General features: G+C 38.2%; 1 non-coding gene and 1 pseudogene across 1 annotated transcript; one reads left to right on the forward strand and one right to left on the reverse strand.

Annotated features, from left to right (window-relative positions):
• Positions 1-590: 590 nt before the first annotated feature.
• Positions 591-663, forward strand: Trnaa-ugc (transfer RNA alanine (anticodon UGC)). The gene has a single exon. It is a non-coding gene; the product is annotated as a tRNA-Ala (tRNA).
• Positions 664-17,406: 16,743 nt separating this feature from the next.
• LOC143386362 (aldo-keto reductase family 1 member B10 pseudogene) lies at positions 17,407-18,295 on the reverse strand (annotated as a pseudogene).
• Between the last annotated feature and the right edge of the window lie 2,310 nt (positions 18,296-20,605).

A 20,605-nucleotide genomic window follows, 5' to 3' on the forward strand; every position in this document is an offset into this window, starting at 1 on the left:
ATAAGCTGTCAGGTTGAGAATCACTAAAATCTATAGAAAAAGGTGTCTTTGAAGACCACACAGTAGAAATTAGTGCCAATTGGGATTTCATGATTAGTTATTATTTTTTCCAAGGAGATATAGGGAAACAGACAGTACAAGTGATGTAGATGTTTGAGGATGGGCAAGTTGTTTCTCCAGGTTTAGGAGAACAGGATTTAAACTACAAAATTAATTCAATGGCAGCATGAAATAATTTTGTGTTTCTATTAAACAGTTTAAACTTTATTCTGAAGGCTCAGAAGAAGTAGCAAAGCTTGTTACACAGAGAAATAACATGGTCAGATGGGGCTTTAGAAAGGTAACACTAATTACTGTGTGGAGAATTGATTAAAGATTAACAGCCCCTTGCAGATGCCACAGGGCTGTAATCCTAGCTACTCAGGAGACTGATACAGGAAGATCTCATGTTAGAGGCCAGAATCAGCAACTTAGCAAGACCCTGTTTCAAAATAAAATTTAAAAAGGGCTTGAATATAACTCAGTGGTAGGGTATGCTAGCCCTGGGTTTAATCCCTAGCACTGATAAAAAAGAAACAAAAGTAGGGGCTGGGGATATAGCTCAGTTGGTAGAGTGCTTGCCTTGCATGCACAAGATCCTGGGTTCAATCCCCAGCACCACCAAAAAAAAAAAGTGAACAGACCCATCAGGAGTCTGTTGAAATTTAAGAGCTGATTGGGGTTTGAAGCAAAGGCAGTGCCACGTGGAAGCAGATGGCATGGGCAGTGGTGCTCAATATGGGAACAATAGCCCAAGAACCAGGGATGCAGGAGCACACAGAACGTCTCTGGTGGCTACATTTAGTCACCAGATAGTGACATTAATTGAGGAAGAGAATGAACTTTGTTTCAGACATGATGGTCTTGAGAAGCTTACACAAACATTTATACCATATCCGGGCTCCTTGAAGTGGGTTGACTAGGCTCTCCCAGTTTAAGAACAACTGGACACCAAGATCTGGAACTTTAGGCTGTTGCCTAGAAATAGTGGTCTACTCTTGGGGGAGCAGGCCTGGAGGAGTCTACCTTGCCTCAGGACATAGAAGCCATGTGGATAATAAGACAAACAAGGAATGGCCTGTTGAATCCCTGAATTATAATTTAGTAAATCCCTAACTCTAAATAGAGGTGGGAAACCTACCATATTTATATTTTGGAAGTGACATGGCCACTCTACCCTTTTTTAAATGACCCTGGATTTAGGGCTTATAATCTGGTAGAGAAGAGGTCTAGGAAACTCATCCTGAATTTTTGCTTATGTAGCAGGCACAATAATCTTACTTAAAGTACTGTTTCTTTAGCCTGGCATGGTACCACAACCTGCAAATCTCAGCTACTTGGGAAGCTGAGGCAGAAGGATCTCAAGTTTGAGGCCAGCTTTGGTAACCTAATAAGACCCTGTCTCAGATTTTAAAATTAAATAAAAAAGGGGGCTGTGGATATAATTCAGTGGTAAGGTGCCCCTGGGTTCTATCCTCAATATTGAAAAAAAAATCACTGTTTTTTGGAATTGATTTTATTAGGGGACAGAATCTATTGTATTTTTTTTTCCTTTGGTGGTGCTGGGGATTGAACCCAGTGCTTTGTGCATGCAAGGCACTCTATCAACTGAGCTATATCCTCCCAACACTCAGAACTTGAATATTACAGTGTATAAAGCTCTCAAGCCATCCCTTGGGAGGCACCACCAAATACGCAAATCCCATTACAAAGACCTGATTTGGGAGACTTAAAATGTTGTACTTTAGGGATCAAGAATTTCTGTGTGGAATGGGGAAATCAATAGTAAACATTTGATATCTGGCTGGGGTTGGATGAATTGGTTTTGAAGCAGAGAAGATGACAACAGTTACATGCAGTGGCCACAGGGAATCTCTAATGCATAGGTATGCTCAGGGGAGACACCTTCCACATCTGTGCACCATTCCTGGAAGGTGGAATGCTATGGGGCAGCCTAATCTCTCTCTACACTTGGATACCAAACAGGTGTCCCGATTTAAATGGATCTACTATGCCACAACAGGCAAAGTGTGGCTGGAACAATCCTCTCACCCTGTCTCAAAAAAGACACATATCTGTCCTCGTTTTTTGGATAGTCATAAATCAAACCAAGGAGACAGAATTGTCATTGCCAAGGCAGTTGCAAGAGAAGGCAGAAGGGCCTTTGGTTTTCCTACATCAATTAACAGGTGCTATGTTTTCAAACAATTCCTCAATTCTTAGCAGAATGAAATCTATTTCATAAATGACTGGGTAAGAAAGTGGCTTCTTCCTCCCAATTTCTTTTTCAAAGAACTCAGAGAAAGGCAACAGCATGAATCACCCTATGAATTGAGGGTGAGATGAAAAGCCCCCTGTGATTATGAATGGATACATACAATGAGCCACTCCACATGACCTACTTAAGGAAATTCCTACGTATGGCTCTCAGGGCTCAATCCTTAAGTGGGGTACTCTTTTTCTCTCTATAATATACTGTAGATTGCTTGTGCAAGAGAAGTGAAGACTTGCTTAGGTAACCGAGTGGACCACCCTGCCCTTCTGTTGTCAAAGGGCAAAGGGCTTACACACTCATTGAGGCTCTTCTACGTGTGGACACACTGTTTTAGTCAACTTTTTTCTCTGCTGTGACTAAAGGACCCAACGAGAACAACTGTAAAAAAGGAAAGGTTTATTTAGAGATTCATGGTTTCAGAGATCTTAGTCCATAGAAGGCCTGCTCCATTCCTCAGGGCTTGAGTTGAGGCTAAACATCATGATGGGAGAATGTGGCAGAGGGAAGCAACTCATATGATGATCAAAAAGTAGAGAGAGAGAGAGACACCACTTGCCAGATACAAATATATACTCCATAGCTAAAACCCCAATGCCCACCTCCTTCAGCCACATCCTACCTTCCTTCAGTTACCACTCAGTTAACCCCATAAGGTGATTAATTCACTGGGTTAAGGCACTTGTAACCCAATCACTTCTCTGAACCTTCTTGCACTCTCTCACATGTGAGCTTTTGGAAGACACCTCACATTCAAACCATAAGCATATACCCTGTTCCTAGGACTGTGACTTAGAGGGTAATGTTAACAGCTACCAAGGACCCTTAAGTGGCAAAGTAGAGTCTCTCTGAGTTAACCTTGTCTAACTGATATTAAGAATTGATATTGACAGTGGTTAAATAACCTGATTTGAGACCCAGAAAAATCTGTGAAGTGACAATTCAAATCCAAGCACATCCAACTTTCCCCTGCACCAAATACCAGCTCACTGAGCCACAGGGGTGCCAGGCAGTGTTTATGATATTTAACTGGAATGGAACAAACAAAGAAAAAACAATTGTTCAACTGAAAAAAAAGAGTCTATCTGAAAATAAAAATTCAAAACAACAAAATGCTCACAGAAAGATAAAAACAACAACAACAACAACAACAACAACAAAAACAACTTAAGAAAGAAGAGAAGAATAGATGGCAGCCACAGGTCCACACTTTTGCAAGCTTCATTTCTGAATGTTGATTCCTGTAGGATAGAGCTCCTCTAATCTGGGTCAGTGATGCAGGCTTTTCCTTTCCTATTCCTCAGATTTGAGTTGACACGACTGTGAACTAGATTTCATGATACAGGCATCCCTCTTTCACCCGCCTTTCCTGCTACCCTCTCATCCTTCACTGGGCATGTGCACCCCTGCCACACCCACTTTGCTTTGCCAAGGGTGCCCTGCTCACTGTCTGGGCCTGTCGTATACTGTTCAGTAGTCAACTCTGAGTAAGAAAGAAAAGTGCAACTTGAGTTGCTTTGTTTTAATTAGAAAGGTTAAAGCAAATATTGTACATTTCAAAATTTTTTTAATCAAAAATATTGAAATTATTGTGCTAGATTCATTTAACAGCTATGTGCTTATTTTAGTGTATATTAGGAAAATTATAACTAATATTTCCCACTGTTAAATGAACCTGAAGTTGTTGAGCATTAATTATCTCGAGGATTCTTTCCTTCATTTTTTAAATATGCCTGATAAATGAGGTGTGACTTTTTCTTATTAATTTTCTCAACCACTGAACTGATAACCCTATTACTCATAAAGAGTTATGTAGATTCTTTAAAGAGTATAAAATACTGTCAATCTTTTGACTCATCCAAAGGGTAGTACTGCCCACATGCAGCTGCTCAATTCTTAGCTGCAAGTACCTTCTAGCCCCTTCAGCTCTGTGGAAGGGAAGGGCACCATGAAGACTGAATTACTCCCACACACACTTCCTGTAAGGTGTACAGGAAAGACTGACTTTGCCCTGTTTCCTAAGACAAGAACTCCAGACAAGAAGTCCAAGAAGTGGATGTGAATTCAAAACCTTCCATGGACAACTCCAGGGAGACTGCTCAAATTAAAAAGGGGTCCATTTCCTGATTTTTGACTTTCACACATGCCCTTTCTTACATTTGATTTCTCAGAGAATGAGCCTGCATTCACAGGAATCATTCTTTCAATCATGAGGTGGAGTATCATTCAGGCTCAGCTCTCCGCACTGTGCTGTGCCCTGTGTACAATGGCTCCAGGCTACCAAAACTGGATAAACGTTAACATTAGTTCTAACAAGGCCTCTTTGGGTAGTTAATAAGAACGCTTTAAACTTACCAGGCCTCTAGACTTTCCCCACCTTACATATGTATGCTTTAGAAAGTTGAAGTTCACTGAAAGACTTCTGTTTCAGCCCATGATTGAGTAGTCTGGATTTTAGAGAATTCAGAGAATATTTGGGCCTATTTTTGCATGGTTTGAATCAAGGGCATCAGAAGAGCATGGGTGACTTATATTTACCATTTTAAAAGTATGTTGGATTTTTGATGGACTATCACATTCTTTCTAGATGTGTTGTGCAGAATTCATTGTAAAATTTTACTAATGTATTTCAGATTTAGTATACTTTATTCAATAATGTAATTAGAGACTATTGTATCAAATCATATTATGGAGTGTTCATATGATGGCATGATTTTTATTTATTTCATCTGATAAAATGCTCAGTAATTTCAGTGGCATTTAAAAAGAAGAAACTTTATTTAGAATCATTTAATATTTTAGATATGAATATTTATTTATTTATTTATTTATTTATTTATTTGGTACCAGAGACTGAACTCAGAGGCACTCAACAACTGAGCCACATCCCTAGCCCTATTTTGTATTTTATTTAGAGACAGGTTCTCTCACTGAGCTGCTTAGCACCTCGCTGTTACTAAAGCTGGCTTTGAACTCATCCTTCCTCTGCTTCCCAAGCCACTGGGATTATTCCTATAATCACCTTGCCTAGCTAGTAATGAATATTTAAATATGCAAGGGAGTATTTAGTTTTAAAAGCTTTTTTTAAAAAATACTCAAGGAAAACATTTGTAAGACTTCAGGACTAGAGCTTGACTCTGAAAGCCAAACAAAAACTGTATGTAGAAAAAACATTCTAAAATATTAATAGTTGTTTTCTTTGGATTATGGAAGTATGATTATTTTTACTTTTTTATAACATCTCTTTTTAAGGATTATTCCATTACATGTGATAATCTTAAAATATTTTAAAACACTGAATTCATTAAAAGATTAGGAAAAATTTAAGGGAAGGGATATGCCTAGGAGGCTCTTTCTTAGACAATTCTAGACTATGATGCAGCTGAACATAATTATTGACAGGTCTAGTGATGCACGCACTTCACCAATGCAAACTCAACTCTAAGTGGAGAAGAAAGTTTTTATCCCATTGACCTCCCCTTCTCTCTTCTTCCGTCTTTTTCAAAATAGACAGTAAACTTTAAGTGGTGTTCAATCCCTGGGTACCAAAAACAAAAACAAAAACAAAAACAAAAAAAGAAACATTTATGGTCCATCATGCTGAGTTCTATTTTTCTTTTTAATCTGTGAAAATATTTTGAACATTAAGAAAGACTTCAAAGTATTTTCCCCTATGGATTGGTGAGAAATGAGTGGAAGAAAATTTTATTTCTTCTATTATTTCTATTATTTATAGCAATTGTTATAAATTTTTTATTAAAGCCAATAATAATGATGATAATAATAAAAGTAAATGATACTAAGTTTCATTATTAATAATAATTGTTATTAGTGCATTTCTGGTATGGTATGGTCTTTTCTTTTCAAAGAAATGACCATACCAGAAATGCACTAATAACAATACCCAGGGATTGAACACAGGGACATTTAACCACTAAGCCACAATCTCAACTCTTTTTTATTTGTTATTTAGAGACAGAGTCTTGCTGAGTTGCTTAGGGCCTCACTAAATTGCCAAGACTGGCTTTGAACTTGGAATCCTCCTGCCTCAATCTCTCTAGCTGCTGGAATTACAGACTGGGGTGTGGGACTACTTCAATTGCCCACAAATTTGCTGAATGTTTATTATGTATACAACATGTGATAGGATACTTTAGGAAATGCACATATGAGTAAACACTGTCCTTTTCTTTTTAATTTTTAAATTATAATTGTTAATGCATATTAATTGTACAACATGATGAGTTTTACTGAAACAATACCCATATACTTTTCCCCATATACTCTCTTCTAAGAGGGTCCTTAAACACTCCAAGTTAACATCTCTTTTTCTAATTGCTAATAATAAAAGTAGGCCATTACTTAAACTTTTAAACTTTTTTTTTTAATCTGTGAAACAGCCCATGGTTGAGAGAAGCATTCCAGAGCCAGATCTATCTGAAGTTAAATTCAGCTTGGCTATTTACAGGTTGAATACCTTTAGACAAGTCACCAATCTTTTTCGCTATCAGTTTTCTTTTGTCAAATGTGTGGATAATAATATAAACCATATAGGTGTATAAATTAAACATGATTACATTTATAAAATGTACATTGAAAAGTCTGGCAAAGAAGTGTTCAATGTTAGTTTTTTGGTTATGGGGATAATGTGAAATATGGCAAAATTTCTATCTTGAGTTCAATGCTTTTCTCCTTTCCACACTAAAAATTGAATGCCATTATGAAATGGAAATAGCTCAAGTGAAATGGAGTAGAAGTTTACATAAGAAAAAATATATATAACATTGAAGTCTTCAGGACTATACTTGAGACCAGACCAAAATTCTGTTGGGGGGAAAAGAAGCAGTTTTTTGTTTTGTCAACTATTTCTCTCAGGAGAATCTTCTGGTAATTAATGTGAGCATTTCCATTTAATATTTCAGGCAGTAGTGGTGCCCATGTAGATAATTGTTAAATTCTATTAGAGTATACAGCTTAAGCACCAAAACCTTGAATGTAATTTTCATCATTCACAATTTTCAGGTATGACTCCATGATTATAATGAGGAAGAATTATTAGCAGTCAGTAGCTGACTATCTTTTTCAGAATATTTCTCCCATGTGCTTTATTTTTCCTCATATAATTGGAGCCAAAATGGTCACATCTGTAAAAATGTGTAAAGGCAATTTATAGTATAAATTAGGTTGTCAAATTGCTACTTTCTCATTTCATTGAGTAAATCTTGAATGATGAATTTAATTTGTCTTCTTCAGACTTATCTGACATATTTCCTGCATGGTCCTTACTACAGCCTCATATATAAGAACCTTTATATTTTTCTCAGTTTTTCTTATTAATACTGATTAGTTGTTAAATAATATTTGCTGTTAAAGAATATTTCAATATATTAAAGTTAAGTGTTTGTTCATGTTTCACTCTAAAAAACAATAGAAAGCATCATTAAATCCAGAGCACAAGAGAATTATATTATTATTCAGTATATATATATATTTTTTTTCAAAGAATGTTACTACTTCATTTTTTATCATGTATCACTTCTTTTGTGGATGAAAAAAAAAATTAGATATGTTCTCTTTTTCAAATCCCCAAATTTGAAATTTATCCCATTATTTAAAAACTCTAAAACTCTAATTTCCTTTTCTTGAAGAGTTTCTTAACCTCATTAGATCACTGTATTGCAAGCTTTGTATAGCATGGTGATTTCTTACCAGATAACTCCTTAAATATGCTGCAACTGCAGCTTTCGATATTTTGTCATTATCCCATTTTGAATATTAGAGTCTTATGAGTAAAAAAATAAGAAAAAAGATTTCACTATTTTAATGTGCTTGTGTTTACAATAGTCAGATTTTTTTTTCATTATAACTGACAAAAATCCAACTCAAACCAAGTAAAAAGTGAGAACGAATGGATGAAGAATGGGGTCTGTTATAGAATTGGTAGAATTTCTGAGGGGAACAAATAACTTCAGTTGCTTCAGGGAGAGGAACTTCAGGTCTCACGTGACCAGGACTTGTCACCATTTGTACCTCATCCGCTAAACTTCATTGTCTCCTCCAAGTGTTTTGTCCATGGAAGCCCAGGATTACAACTTTCTCATTCTATGCCTCAGGAAAGAAAGAGTCCCTTGAAAATATCTCAGAAAAAGATCAGAATGATCTATCTTGGAGACTTAATCACGCTTTAGACAATCCCTTTCTCTAGAGATGAAGTGCTATGATTGACCAGAACAAGATCTTGTTCCTATCCCTATGGACCAGTCTAGGGTGATATACATAATCAGCATTCCCATCACAACTAATTGGAAAGTGGGAAGAACAATTTTCCCAAGGTGGGGAGTAGCTGTTAGCAGATGAAAGTGGGAAGGGGAAAAGTATTCTGCACTGATAAAGATAGTAGATATCCTACTTCATGTACAACCAGAGAAGAAAAAAATTGTTAGTGTCTGTAAACAAGTCTGGATGGCGCCTGTCAAAATGCCAGAGGGAGTGGTTTGTGAAGTAATTAAAGCGAGCCATTAATTGTGGAAATTCCTTATTGGTTGACTGCTGTATCTAGTTTATGTTAATTAAGATAAGCTGTGTGGAATGTATAAATATCGCTCAGGTCCTACAATAAATGGCTCCTGGAGCCTACATCATGGGAACAAATTTTTACTCCTCACACTTCAGATAGAGCCCTAATATCCAGAGTATATAAAGAACTCAAAAAATTAGACAATAAGATAACAAATAACCCAATCAACAAATGGGCCAAGGACCTGAACAGACACTTCTCAGAGGAGGACATCCAATCAATCAACAAGTACATGAAAAAATGCTCACCATCTCTAGCAGTCAGAGAAATGCAAATCAAAACCACCCAAAAATACCATCTCACTCCAGTAAGATTGGCAGCCATTCTGAAGTCAAACAACAAGTTCTGGCGAGGACGTGGGGAAAAGGGTACTCTTGTATATTGCTGGTGGGACTGCAAATTGGTGCAGCCAATTTGGAAAGCAGTATGGAGATTCCTGGGAATGCTGGGAATGGAACCACCATTTGACCCAGCTATTGCCCTTCTTGGACTATTCCATGAAGACCTTAAAAGAGCGTACTACAGGGATACTGCCACATTGATGTTCATAGCAGCACAATTCACAATAGCTAGACTGTGGAACCAACCCAGATGCCCTTCAATAGATGAATGGATAAAAAAAAAATGTGGCATTTATACACCATGGAGTATTACGCCGCACTAAAAAATGACAAAATCATGGAATTTGCAGGGAAATGGATGGCACTAGAGCAGATTATGCTAAGTGAAGCTAGCCAATCCCTAAAAAAACAAGTGCCAAATGTCTTCTTTGATATAATGAGAGCAACTAAGAACAGAGCAGGGAGGAAGTGCAGGAGGTAAAGATTAACATTAAACAGAGACATGAGGTGGGAGGGAAAGGGAGAGAAAAGGGAAATTGCATGGAAATGGAAGGAGACCCTCATTGTTATACAAAATTACATATAAGAGGTTGTGAGGGGAATGGGAAAATAAACAAGGAGAGAAATGAATTACAGTAGATGGGGTAGAGAGAGAAGATGGGAGGGGAGGGGGGGATTGTAGAGGATAGAAAAGGTAGCAGAATACAACAGTTACTAATATGGCATTATGTAAAAATGTGGATGTGTTATCGATGTGATTCTGCAATCTGTATTTGGGGTAAAAATGGGAGTTCATAACCCACTTGAATCTAATGTATGAAAAATGATATGTCAAGAGCTTTGTAATGTTTTGAACAACCAATTAAAAAGAAAGAAAAAAAGGTGGAAAAAAAATAAAATAAGTGGCTCCTACTCCTGCTGTATCAATCTACACAAGTTGTTCATCACCCCCCGGTTATTTTGCTGCAGCCGGACTGCGGCAAAAAATTCTGCTCCATTTGTGTACAATGAATCAAAGAGCTTTCTACTGTCATGTATAACTGATTAGAACAATGAGCACAAAAAGATAGTAAATACCTCTAGCCTAGAGTGTGGGCATGTTGAACACTTAGGTTACCGGCTTCTCTGGATACAGCTGAGAATCTGTTGGTGGTTCATATCCTAGGATTTGTTTATATGAAAGACCTTGGAGCTTCCTTGAAAAATCCTCAATCCAGGGCAAGGGATTGTCATGGCACAGAAGTATGCTTTAAGTATAATGAGCTAGGATAAAGGATAATTAATGGCTATGGATATGGATATGGATAATGGATATGGAACTGGCCCAGCCCCTGTGGAGTCATACCTAAGTCCTTGAAAGGGGTACAATAAAAATGTGAGTAAATATGAAAGACTATTTCACTATGATCTCTGTGGGACTCTGAAATGAAAGAGGTCAGAACAGTTCATGACAATAACTTCTATAGTGACCTGAGGTGAGGGTCAGCACTGGGAATGTGTTATACAAAGGTGTGACTACCTGGAGGTGTGGCTCATTGGGAGCCACCTTTATAAACCAGCTACCATGGTCAGAGAATGCAGCTTTGTAGCTATATTGATTCTGTTTTCCCAACAGGCAATCTGGTAAACACATTAAAGCTAAAAATATTATTCACTTATTCATGTATTCATTAATTCATTGAACAGATGTTTATGCAATGTGCAGCAGACACAATGCACAGTAGATAAGATATTAAAAGGAACATGACATAGTCATTGAAATGAGCACAGACATAGGAACACACAACCACAATGCAGTAGTGTCAGAGCTAGAAAAGAGGTGGGTGGGGTGTGAGAGCACAGAAGAGAGGGAACAGGGTGTGAAAGAAGATTTTTTTCCTAAAGGGCAACAACTAACTTGAGTTTCAAAAGATGCATATGAACATTCACCCAGCATATTAGGTAAGAAGAGGCATTCTCAGAAGAAGCAGCAATAGTAGAAAGCATAATACAGTGCATTTAGGGACCCGAATGGGATGAATGTTTGGTTGAGGAGAGTGGACAATGAAATAGTTCACTATACCAAACTTGTCAAGGATTTTGTAGCTCACTTGCACAGTTGGATATTATGGTGGGGAATGGAAAGCCTTTTAGAACTCTTAAGGACAGGATAGTAATAGAAAATTATTTTAGCTCACTCTAGCTATACTGTGGGTTATGGATTGGAGGTAGCTGAGAATGGAGGAAGTTCATTTATTTAGAAGATGTAGGTAGGGGTCCCAACTGAGATTCCGTGAGGGTTTAGACTAAGGCAATGCGCAATGACAGAAGGGAAAAAGAGTAAAGGAGGAATGAGAAGATTTGGTGATTAGTTGGATGTGGACAGAGGAGAAGAGTTTTTTTTTTTGGCATAGTGTTCAGTTAGGATAGGTGAAGTTACTCTGTGGTCACAACAAACCCTGAACTCTCTCAGGCTTAACCTCAAGGCTTTTTTTTTTCTTTCTAATGCAGTCTCCTTCATTTGAAGCTATCTTCTTGGAATTCTTGCCCTCTAAGGATGCCACCATAGGAATCCAGAATATGTCAACCCCACCTGACATGAAGATTTTTGAGCAGAAAAGCCCTCTGCCCTCCCTCAATTTCCCTAAAAGCAGAACGTAAGCTTGCAAGGAGTCCCCTCCTGCCGTCTCTACCAGGAAGGGTAGAAGTTATCATATGGGACAACTCTCACTAGCTCAGAGTTGGTTTATCTTCATATGTCTACCTGTCCATGGTGTCCACCTCGGGAGACCTAAACCTGTTTTCCCTTGTTTGTCACTTCTCTTCATAGTTCTCTGTGGAAGACACTGTATAAGGCAGAGTTCTGAGCCACTGTTCTGAGTTGCCTTTCGTTGAGGTTGCTCCTGTGTGAGGTGCACTGCGCACTTACAAAAAAGTGGTTTGTCCTTCTCTTGTTAATCTCTCCCTTTGTTACAGGGCTCTGTCCTGACTATGAACTTATGAGGGTTAAGAGGAAATTGTTTCCTCTCTGACACCCTAACTAAGGGGAGTGGGGAGTGTGAGAAAAGTAGTGTTTCTTAACTACCATGTGGAAGAGACACTATCACTTCCATTCCCATTTTCCTGTCCATAACTAGAAGGACAATCCCAGTGTGATTGCAAGAGAGGTGAGAAAATATTTAGAAACATACAATTATTTGATGTTGTTCTCATTAATAGTGTAGATTAACAATAAAGACTCTGAAACATGCTGTCTAGGTTTAAATCTCAGTTCCTGTTCTTACTAGCTCTGTTGCTATGGGCAATCTTCACTTAATAGAATTCTTTTGAAAATTAAATAAAATTAAGTGTCCATAAAATACTGAGTACCTAGGATGGTAGGCACTTAATATTTTATGTTATTATTAGCCATCTTAAGATGATTCCAATATTTCATTCTGAATGTGACATGAAAAGGGAAAAAGGAGGGGAATGGAACAAGCTTAGGAAGGAGAAGTGAATGTGTAGCCATGTTGAGTTTGCAACATCTGTGGGACCTCCAAAGAAGATCCTTCCTAGGCAGTCACAAGATAAAAATGGAGTTTGGGAGACTGGTGGGGGCCAAGAGCTTAAACCCAGGAATCATCAACAAATAGGTGATGCTTTGAAACTTGGCCATGGGCAAGGTCACCTTGGGTAGGTGAATAAGTTCAAGGAAAAAGAATTTTGAGGATGGAACCCTAGAGAATACCAACATTTAAAAAGTGAGAGGCGGGGAAAAAGAGTACACATAGATATACTTGTTACAGGGCTGGGGCCTTCCAGGAAACTGAGGCAGCACGAAGACACCTCCAGCCTTGAAGCCCTTTTTCTTGTAAGTCAGAAAGATTTCAGACATGTCAATCAAAGTAACAGGCATGAGTTTATTGAAGAGATAGGAAAAAGGAAAGGGGACATTGTCAAGGGAAAGAGTAGATTCTCTTAGAGAGGAGGGGGACAGTGTGCCTTTCCTGCACTCCAGTTTTTTTTTGTTGTTGTTTTATTTTGTATTTTGTAGATGGACACAATAGCTTTCTTTATTTATTTGTTTTTCTTGTGGTGCTGAGGATTGAACCCAGGGCCTCAGACACGCTTTACCACTGAGCCACAACCCCAGCCCCTGCACTCCAGTTTTATTGTGGATCCCAGAGAAGTTTCCAGAGAGTTCCACCCATATCCACCTCTTGACTTTTGACTGACAGCAGAATGACATCAGGCTTTAGCATCCCCACTGCCAAGACAATTCTAGATCACTTTGGCCTGTGTTGACTGATTTTAGTTGGATTCTTTGCCATAAATTCTTACATATTTTATACTAGGAGAAATTATCCTCATCTCCCTGTGTTTTAAGATCTGGTCTGTGTAAGGGTCACAAAAGTCTCCCACTTCAGTAACTTGGGTTCCTTTTATCAACATTATTTTGGACCTTCATTTCTCCTATAGATCACAGGTAGTTTGCTGAGGAATGTGACATAATCTGTCCACTTAAGCCAGGCAGGCTGTAGGTAACTTGCTTCTTGAAAAAAAGAATGTGGGGTCAGTACAGTGGGCCCATTTTATAGAATTATTCCCTTAACCTCATGTTCCCAACATTTGCACTCTCTGTTCCTATCATAACCAAATTAGTAGGAGGAAACCAAAAGGAAATAGAAGGGGAGTTTGAGAGAGCATTAATCATTTAATAATTAGTAACAACTTACCAATATTTAATTTTTCCTTTAGTTCACCATAATAACACTATTTGATATTAACTTCTAATTGAATTTAGTTTATAGTTTTAAAATAAATCATTATTAAGCAAGGCACAGTGGCACACCTGTAATTCCCAGCAGCTTGGGAGACTGAGGCAGAAGTTTCACAAGTTCAAGGCCAGCCTCAGCAACTTATTGAGGCCTTAAGCAACTTAGCAAGACCCTGCCTCAAAATAAAATAAAATAAAAAAGGTCTGGGGATGTGGCTCAGTGATAAAGTGTCCCTGGGTTCAATCCCCAGTACAAATAAAGAAGAAATACAAGATAGAATTGAGGTTCAGTGGTAGAGCACTTGCCTAGCATATGTGAGGCACTGGGTTCAATCCTCAGCATCAAATGAAAAAATAAATGAATAAAATAAAGGCAGTTGGTCCATCCACAACTACAAAAAAAAGTTGAAAAAAAAAGAAGAAATACAAGTGTAACTGAAGTGGGAAAAAATCAGGTTATAATTATCAGCATTTAGAATCCATTTTTTTTTTTGGTCAGCATTGAGTTAGGAAAGCAACTCTTCTCTTACCAAAGAAAGATCTTCTTGTTTCTATAAGGAGCAGCAATAAATAAAGACACACACAAAGTAAAAGTGGTTCAAAAAATAAAGACACATACAAAGTAAAGTGTTAAGTATTAATCCAGTGGTTTCCTGCTCCATAGAGGCAATTGCATGAATCTATAATAGGTTCATTATAGATTGTGGAGAAGCAAAGTACTTGTACTGTTGACAGTGGGCCTCACACTTGCTGTCTACGACCACATGACTCCAGCCCAGCTCAATAAAGGGTATTTCTGAAAACCTACAACATAGTGATAGTAGCTTACCCTCTGACTGGAAAAGGGCACATCGGCGGGGAGTTTCTTTGCAGCTTTGATCATGAGCTATTTGGTGTCATTTCAAGTTATTACTATTTTTAAGTTTCTAAAATTTCAACCATCTAAACTTTAGTATACTGCCATCAAGTGGTGGGAGGGTCTATAAAAGTAAGAGTGCATTGTATTTTTTCTGCATTTTATTCTACTCAAACTGAGGAAGTTCCCAGGTCTGTGAAAGTGGAAATGACTGGAATTTGTTATAAAGTAGGTGTGAGGAGATGGTTGGTTTGAACCTCACAAGAGGTGACTTTTTTAAAAAATAAAAAGCAAATAAAGGTGTGAAAAGGACATCGGAAAGCTGAAGAATATTGTCACTTCTCCCAGACCTCATAATCTCTGTGGGGAAAGGGCAAAATAAGCTGCCTTCTTCAGAGAGGGCAGAAAGTGGGGGTTTTCACCATTCTGAGCTACTAAATAGTGGACCACATATAGAAGATGTTTAGTAAAGAATCTGTAGAATAGAATCTCTTGCCCAGAGAGAAAGTTTGACCTTTACCCTGGCTTTGGGGAAATAAACTGGGCCCTTGGGTTGTTGAGCCTGATAGGAAGATCTTTGTTTGCTGGGTACCTTGAGCCACACACAATAGCCTAGCAGTGTAATTCAGGGTGGGGAGCTGACCACACCTGCACAATCTTCGGGAGGGGGCTGGCCACTGCAGAAAGATGAATAGTGTGACTTAAGGTGAGGGCTTTGGTCATATGATATCAGTCAACCTAGAAACTCATTAATCATGTGAGGAATCAACTAATCAGGACTTTGTGATGAAATCCCACTAAAAACTTTGGTAACCTTCAGGTGAGTTTCCCTGGTTGTATGAGCACTGCTTTAGGACAATTCTGGGACAGCCAGTTGTCCTGACTCCACCAAAGGAGTTTGAGGGAAACTCAAGGATCTTTGCCCTATGAGCCTCCTCCCTTGGCTGATTCTCATTTGTGTCCGTTTTTACAATTAACGATAATCCTAAATATAACAGCTTTCAGTGATTTCTGTGAGCCTTTCTGGTGAATTGTCAAACCTGAGGGCTCTAGTCAGGGTTTGAGAACCCTGAACTTGGTGGCAGAAGTAATGACAGTCTTGAGAAGCATGGCCTCCAGCTTTGTAGCTGGTCTTTGTAGTTTTCCTCAAATTAGGAAAAAGTCTGTGGATCTGACTTTCTTTGCCTTCTGACAGAAAAAAGTTTATATTTTAAGGACTCTGTATGCTTTCTAAATGAAACACCCATTAGGCTCTTTTATCCAGTATTTTTCTAAAATAAGTTCATGAAATCATTTAGTAGATAACCTATTGAGTTTAATTGAGGTGTTTAAAGTAGTTAAAAAAGAATTAATTTGAATTATTTTTGTGTACATTCTACCAGTTTTTTTAATAAAAGAGAAAATAGCATGTTGTATTAATACTTAGTAATTGTATGATGTTTGGCAAGTCACAATTTCTTTGCGTTCAAGATGGAATTTGAGACCAGGGAGAGATGCTGAGTCTCAAAGGAAGGGCCTTTGACCCTTGCCCTTGTAACATGAGGGCAGTATTCAAGCACAGAGAGCACTGACACAACATTGTGAAACTCTGCCATGGCTTCACCTCTAGACCCAACTCCAGCACCATCCCACACCATCAGGCTGCTGTGTCTCCCTCTGGAGATGGCCTTTATTCTCCCTTGATTATGTCTTTACCTTCTTAAATAAGATGTGTTTATACTTTTGACACATGCTAAATTCTTTCCCATGGCATATGCCAAGAATCCCACTGGTCTTGAAACAAAAACCCCTTCTCAGAACCTTCTTTGGAGAAATCTCTTCTCCTGTGACAATGACTTCTAAAACTAAAGATAAATACATTTTCCATAGGTACTAGTTGAGGATTAAGGATTAGTGAAAATGAAGGCTGAAATGAGATACTATTAATTTTTATTATCTTTTTAAAATTCTTTTTATCTTTGTAGTGTTATCAGAGTTCCAGATGTTTAACATTTGATCAGATCAAAAATAAGTGGAAGAAATTGTCATTTGCTCATTTGAGTCATACTTCCCTGTGATAGTGTTCTCTTGGTTTAAAATGTGGATCTAAATAAAACCTTGCCAAAGGGGAGGGAGGAAGAAAGGGGGAAGGGGTGGAATAGGGAAGAAAATTGAACAACTTAATGTGCATGTACAAATCCAACTATTATGTATAATTATAATATACCTGTAGGTATAAATGTGGCTGTACAACCAATGGGATCCTGCAATCAGTACATGTGAAAAAATAAGAATTCATACCCCATTGAATCAAATGTATGATATGTCAAGATCATTGTAATGTTTTGAGCAACTAATAAAAAAATTAAAAAAATAATATACCAATAAAAAATTTAAAAAGAAACCTTGCCTAGATTCTGAACTATAACCAGGTTGGACACAGTATTTCACATAAGCTTAGCTACACTAGGGCTCGGGGGAGCCATATCCACTTCAGTGAAGAGAAGAATCCACCAAATAATCCCCTCCGGAAGTTGAGCTGCAGTATTTGATATTGAAGGATTATTCCACCAAATAAGCCTGGTCAGCCAGAACACAGACCCTCTAGTTTCTATTGAAGCTGACAATGATGCCATCTCCTCATCACTCAATTTGAACTCAATGACCTGAAAGTTCTCAAAAAATTATGCCATGCCACAGACTTGGGAATCACCACCATATGCCTCTGGATCTAGAACAAGATCAGAATCTGCACCAGGGAATTGTGTGTGTGTGTGTGTGTGTGTGTGTGTGTGTGTGTGTGTGTGTGTGCTTTGTAACAATCTCTTTAACTGGGATTCTCCAGAAGTGAAGAGTATTTTGGCTTGGGCCAAGGTCTATCTGGAGAGCCCAGGGGGTCCTAGACTGATACAGCAATGCCCTGGGAGTGGCAGTACTGGATCAGTTTCTCCTGGGTGAGGTATGGGTGACACACGACCTGATTAGTCACTGGTTCAGGTCTGAGTCCAGGCTTGCTCAAGATGAAAGTGATTGAATTAGAAGACACCAAGGGCTATAACCAATCCCTCATTTACCAGCTCCTCCACGACCTTCCAGGCATCCAAGAATGTTAATATACTGATGAGGCTATTGCCTTATCATCTTTGGGGAACAACTCCTTCTCAGACTGAAATCCTGTGGCCAGTGAATAAGACAGATGTTCAGACGGCCCAGTTCTTCTGACAGGCTTCCTTCCCGAGGTTTCTCTCAAAGAAGGTATATCACAACTGTCTAAGAATGAAGAGGTATTTCTATGTTATAATCTTCTCTTGGATCTTGAATGTCTTCTCCCACCTCATTCTCATTCTAATAGATGCATATACAATCTATCTGGAGATATCCTGCATCAGTGTCTACCTTCACACCTTCTTTGATTTTGACTGGAGTAGACTTCATGTGCCCAGACCCAAAATGGGCATTTGGCTTTGGTGCTGAGCTCCACAAAGGTGGCCATGGTGGTATATAAATAGTTCTGAGAAAGCAGATAGATGTCTAGTGTCATTTTATTTTTAAAAAATTTTTAGCCAAATATCTGGCATATAGTAGATGTTCCAAAATTTTAATTAAGAAAATGACAATATTCTAAGATTTTTATATAAGATTCATGCTTTATAAATTTTACTGACTACAGAGTTTTGAGTTGCTAACATTTTTACCTTAATTTTCCTTTAAGAAGCTAATTTTGCCAGGTGCAGTGGTACATGTCTGTAATACCAGAAGCTTGGGAGGTAGAGGCAGGAGGATCACAAGTTCAAAGGCAGCCTCAGCAACTTAGTGAGGCCCTAAGCAACTTAGTGAGACCCTGTGTCAAAATTAAAAAATAAATTAAAGGTCTGGGGTTATGTTTCAGTGGTTAAGCACCCCTGGGTTTAATCCCTGGTATGAAAGAAATAAAGGAATAAAGGAAGAAAAGAAGAGGTTAATTTCATCTCTGTATCAATTTATGAGCTGAAGGTATAATAATCTTAGGCAAATTACCACAATCAACTACATTGTAGTTACCAATTCTGTACAAATTATTGTTCTTAAATGAATATAGTTTTTTTTAAATTTATAGAATCAAACTACCTTATCATTTTATTATTGTATTTTTATATATTAAGTATGTGAAATAAACTGATACCATTGTTTTTAATGCATTTTGACTAGCAGCTTGTAGCCACAAATTTGTGTGTGTGTGTGTGTGTGTGTGTGTGTGTGAGAGAGAGAGAGAGAGAGAGAGAGAGAGAGAGAGAGAAGAGGGGGGTGGGAATTGAACCTGAAACAAAGACTTAAACTTTTCACTTTTGCCTACAAATGTCTTGATAGGTAACTAAAAGCAGGATTAAAGATTTGGCATCTCTGCCTCCATTTTATATCTGTTTCCTATAGTCTGAGTCACTTTAAATTCCAGAATAACAAGTCTGACGGATAAATATCTTGTGACAAGGGTCAAAACTATGTCCAAGGCAACAGCAACTTTCTCATACTGACAAGAGCCTGATAGCCAAATCCTGAGATAAAGATGGAGACCACTACTGACCAAGATCATCTGACCAATATCATCTGCAGCAGCAGCTGTGAAGAAAAGCCTCTAGCTGTGTAAACACCCAATCCTTGACCTTATTCCCCTTTCTACAAGATCTCAAAGTCATTGTCAGTCCCTGTATAGAGATAAGGACACAGGTTCCCTTGTCTCCCAAGATAACTACACTGATTAAAGTTTCTTTCATGCTTTTCACAATTACTTTTTCTATTTGTTTTTTGGGGCAAGTGGCCCAGTCTCATCTGTCTGTTGAATTCCCAGAATCAGGTCTACCACTCTGTAACAAACCCAGGGCCTCAACATTCCCAGCCCTAGTCAAATTTTGATTATTACAGATCCACAAACATATTTTTTTTGGGGGGTGGGGGCAAATTTCTTGCATTGCCACTAGCACTGACTTATCTTTTAGTCATTAATGGTATTTTTAAAAACTTTTCTTTTTTTATTTTGATATATCAGACAAGGTATATTCTTAAAATGTTTACCAAGATAACTCTTGAGTAAAAATGTAACCAATATTTTATAGAAATTTCCTGTTATTGTTGATCAAATACAAGGTGTTTTCAAGTCAGTCTGTTTTGTATTATGATTCTGCCATGTGTGTGTGTGTGTGTGTGTGTGTGTGTGTGTGTCCCCACACCTGCTATACAATTTATATAATACTAATTAGAATAGGTACTTTCTTGGCCTTGTGAATAAGATATATTCTTTTTTTCACTTCCTCAGTCATGAAAAAAATATCCAATCAACTATTCAAAAATAGGCTATGGATCTCCATTCGAACCTGCAAGCTTATATTTACTCTTCTTTTTGAAATTCTGCCTTTCCGGGAAAATTACAAGAGGAAGAAGTGACAATAGAGAGGAGCAACGTTAACTGTCCCTCAGTTCTTTGCCCTTGCTCTTCTTTTCCTGACCTCTCATCTTTCCACTCCTTCAGCATAATCGGCTTTAGGCCCACAAGTATTTGGTGAGTCACTTTGGCCTTTAGTGACAAAAGTATGTGGGCAAACGTTTCCAGATGAGCTCTGAAAACTGTTTCTATGGACACAGGATGCTTTGTTTTCGGATCAGCGCGGGGAGTTCCGAGCCACTGGAGAAAGGAGACACGTGGTTTGTTTGGAAAAGCTGGAGATTAACATTTGTAGGGAGGTAGGAGAGGCTCTTTCCACCTCCTCCTGGCAGGAGGGTCTGGGGGAGAACGCGGATGGGGAGGCGCGTGTCCGCCTGGGCAGGGGTG

Source organism: Callospermophilus lateralis, unplaced genomic scaffold (genome assembly GCF_048772815.1).
Source record: "Callospermophilus lateralis isolate mCalLat2 unplaced genomic scaffold, mCalLat2.hap1 Scaffold_109, whole genome shotgun sequence".
NCBI classification, from domain to species: Eukaryota; Metazoa; Chordata; class Mammalia; order Rodentia; family Sciuridae; genus Callospermophilus; species Callospermophilus lateralis.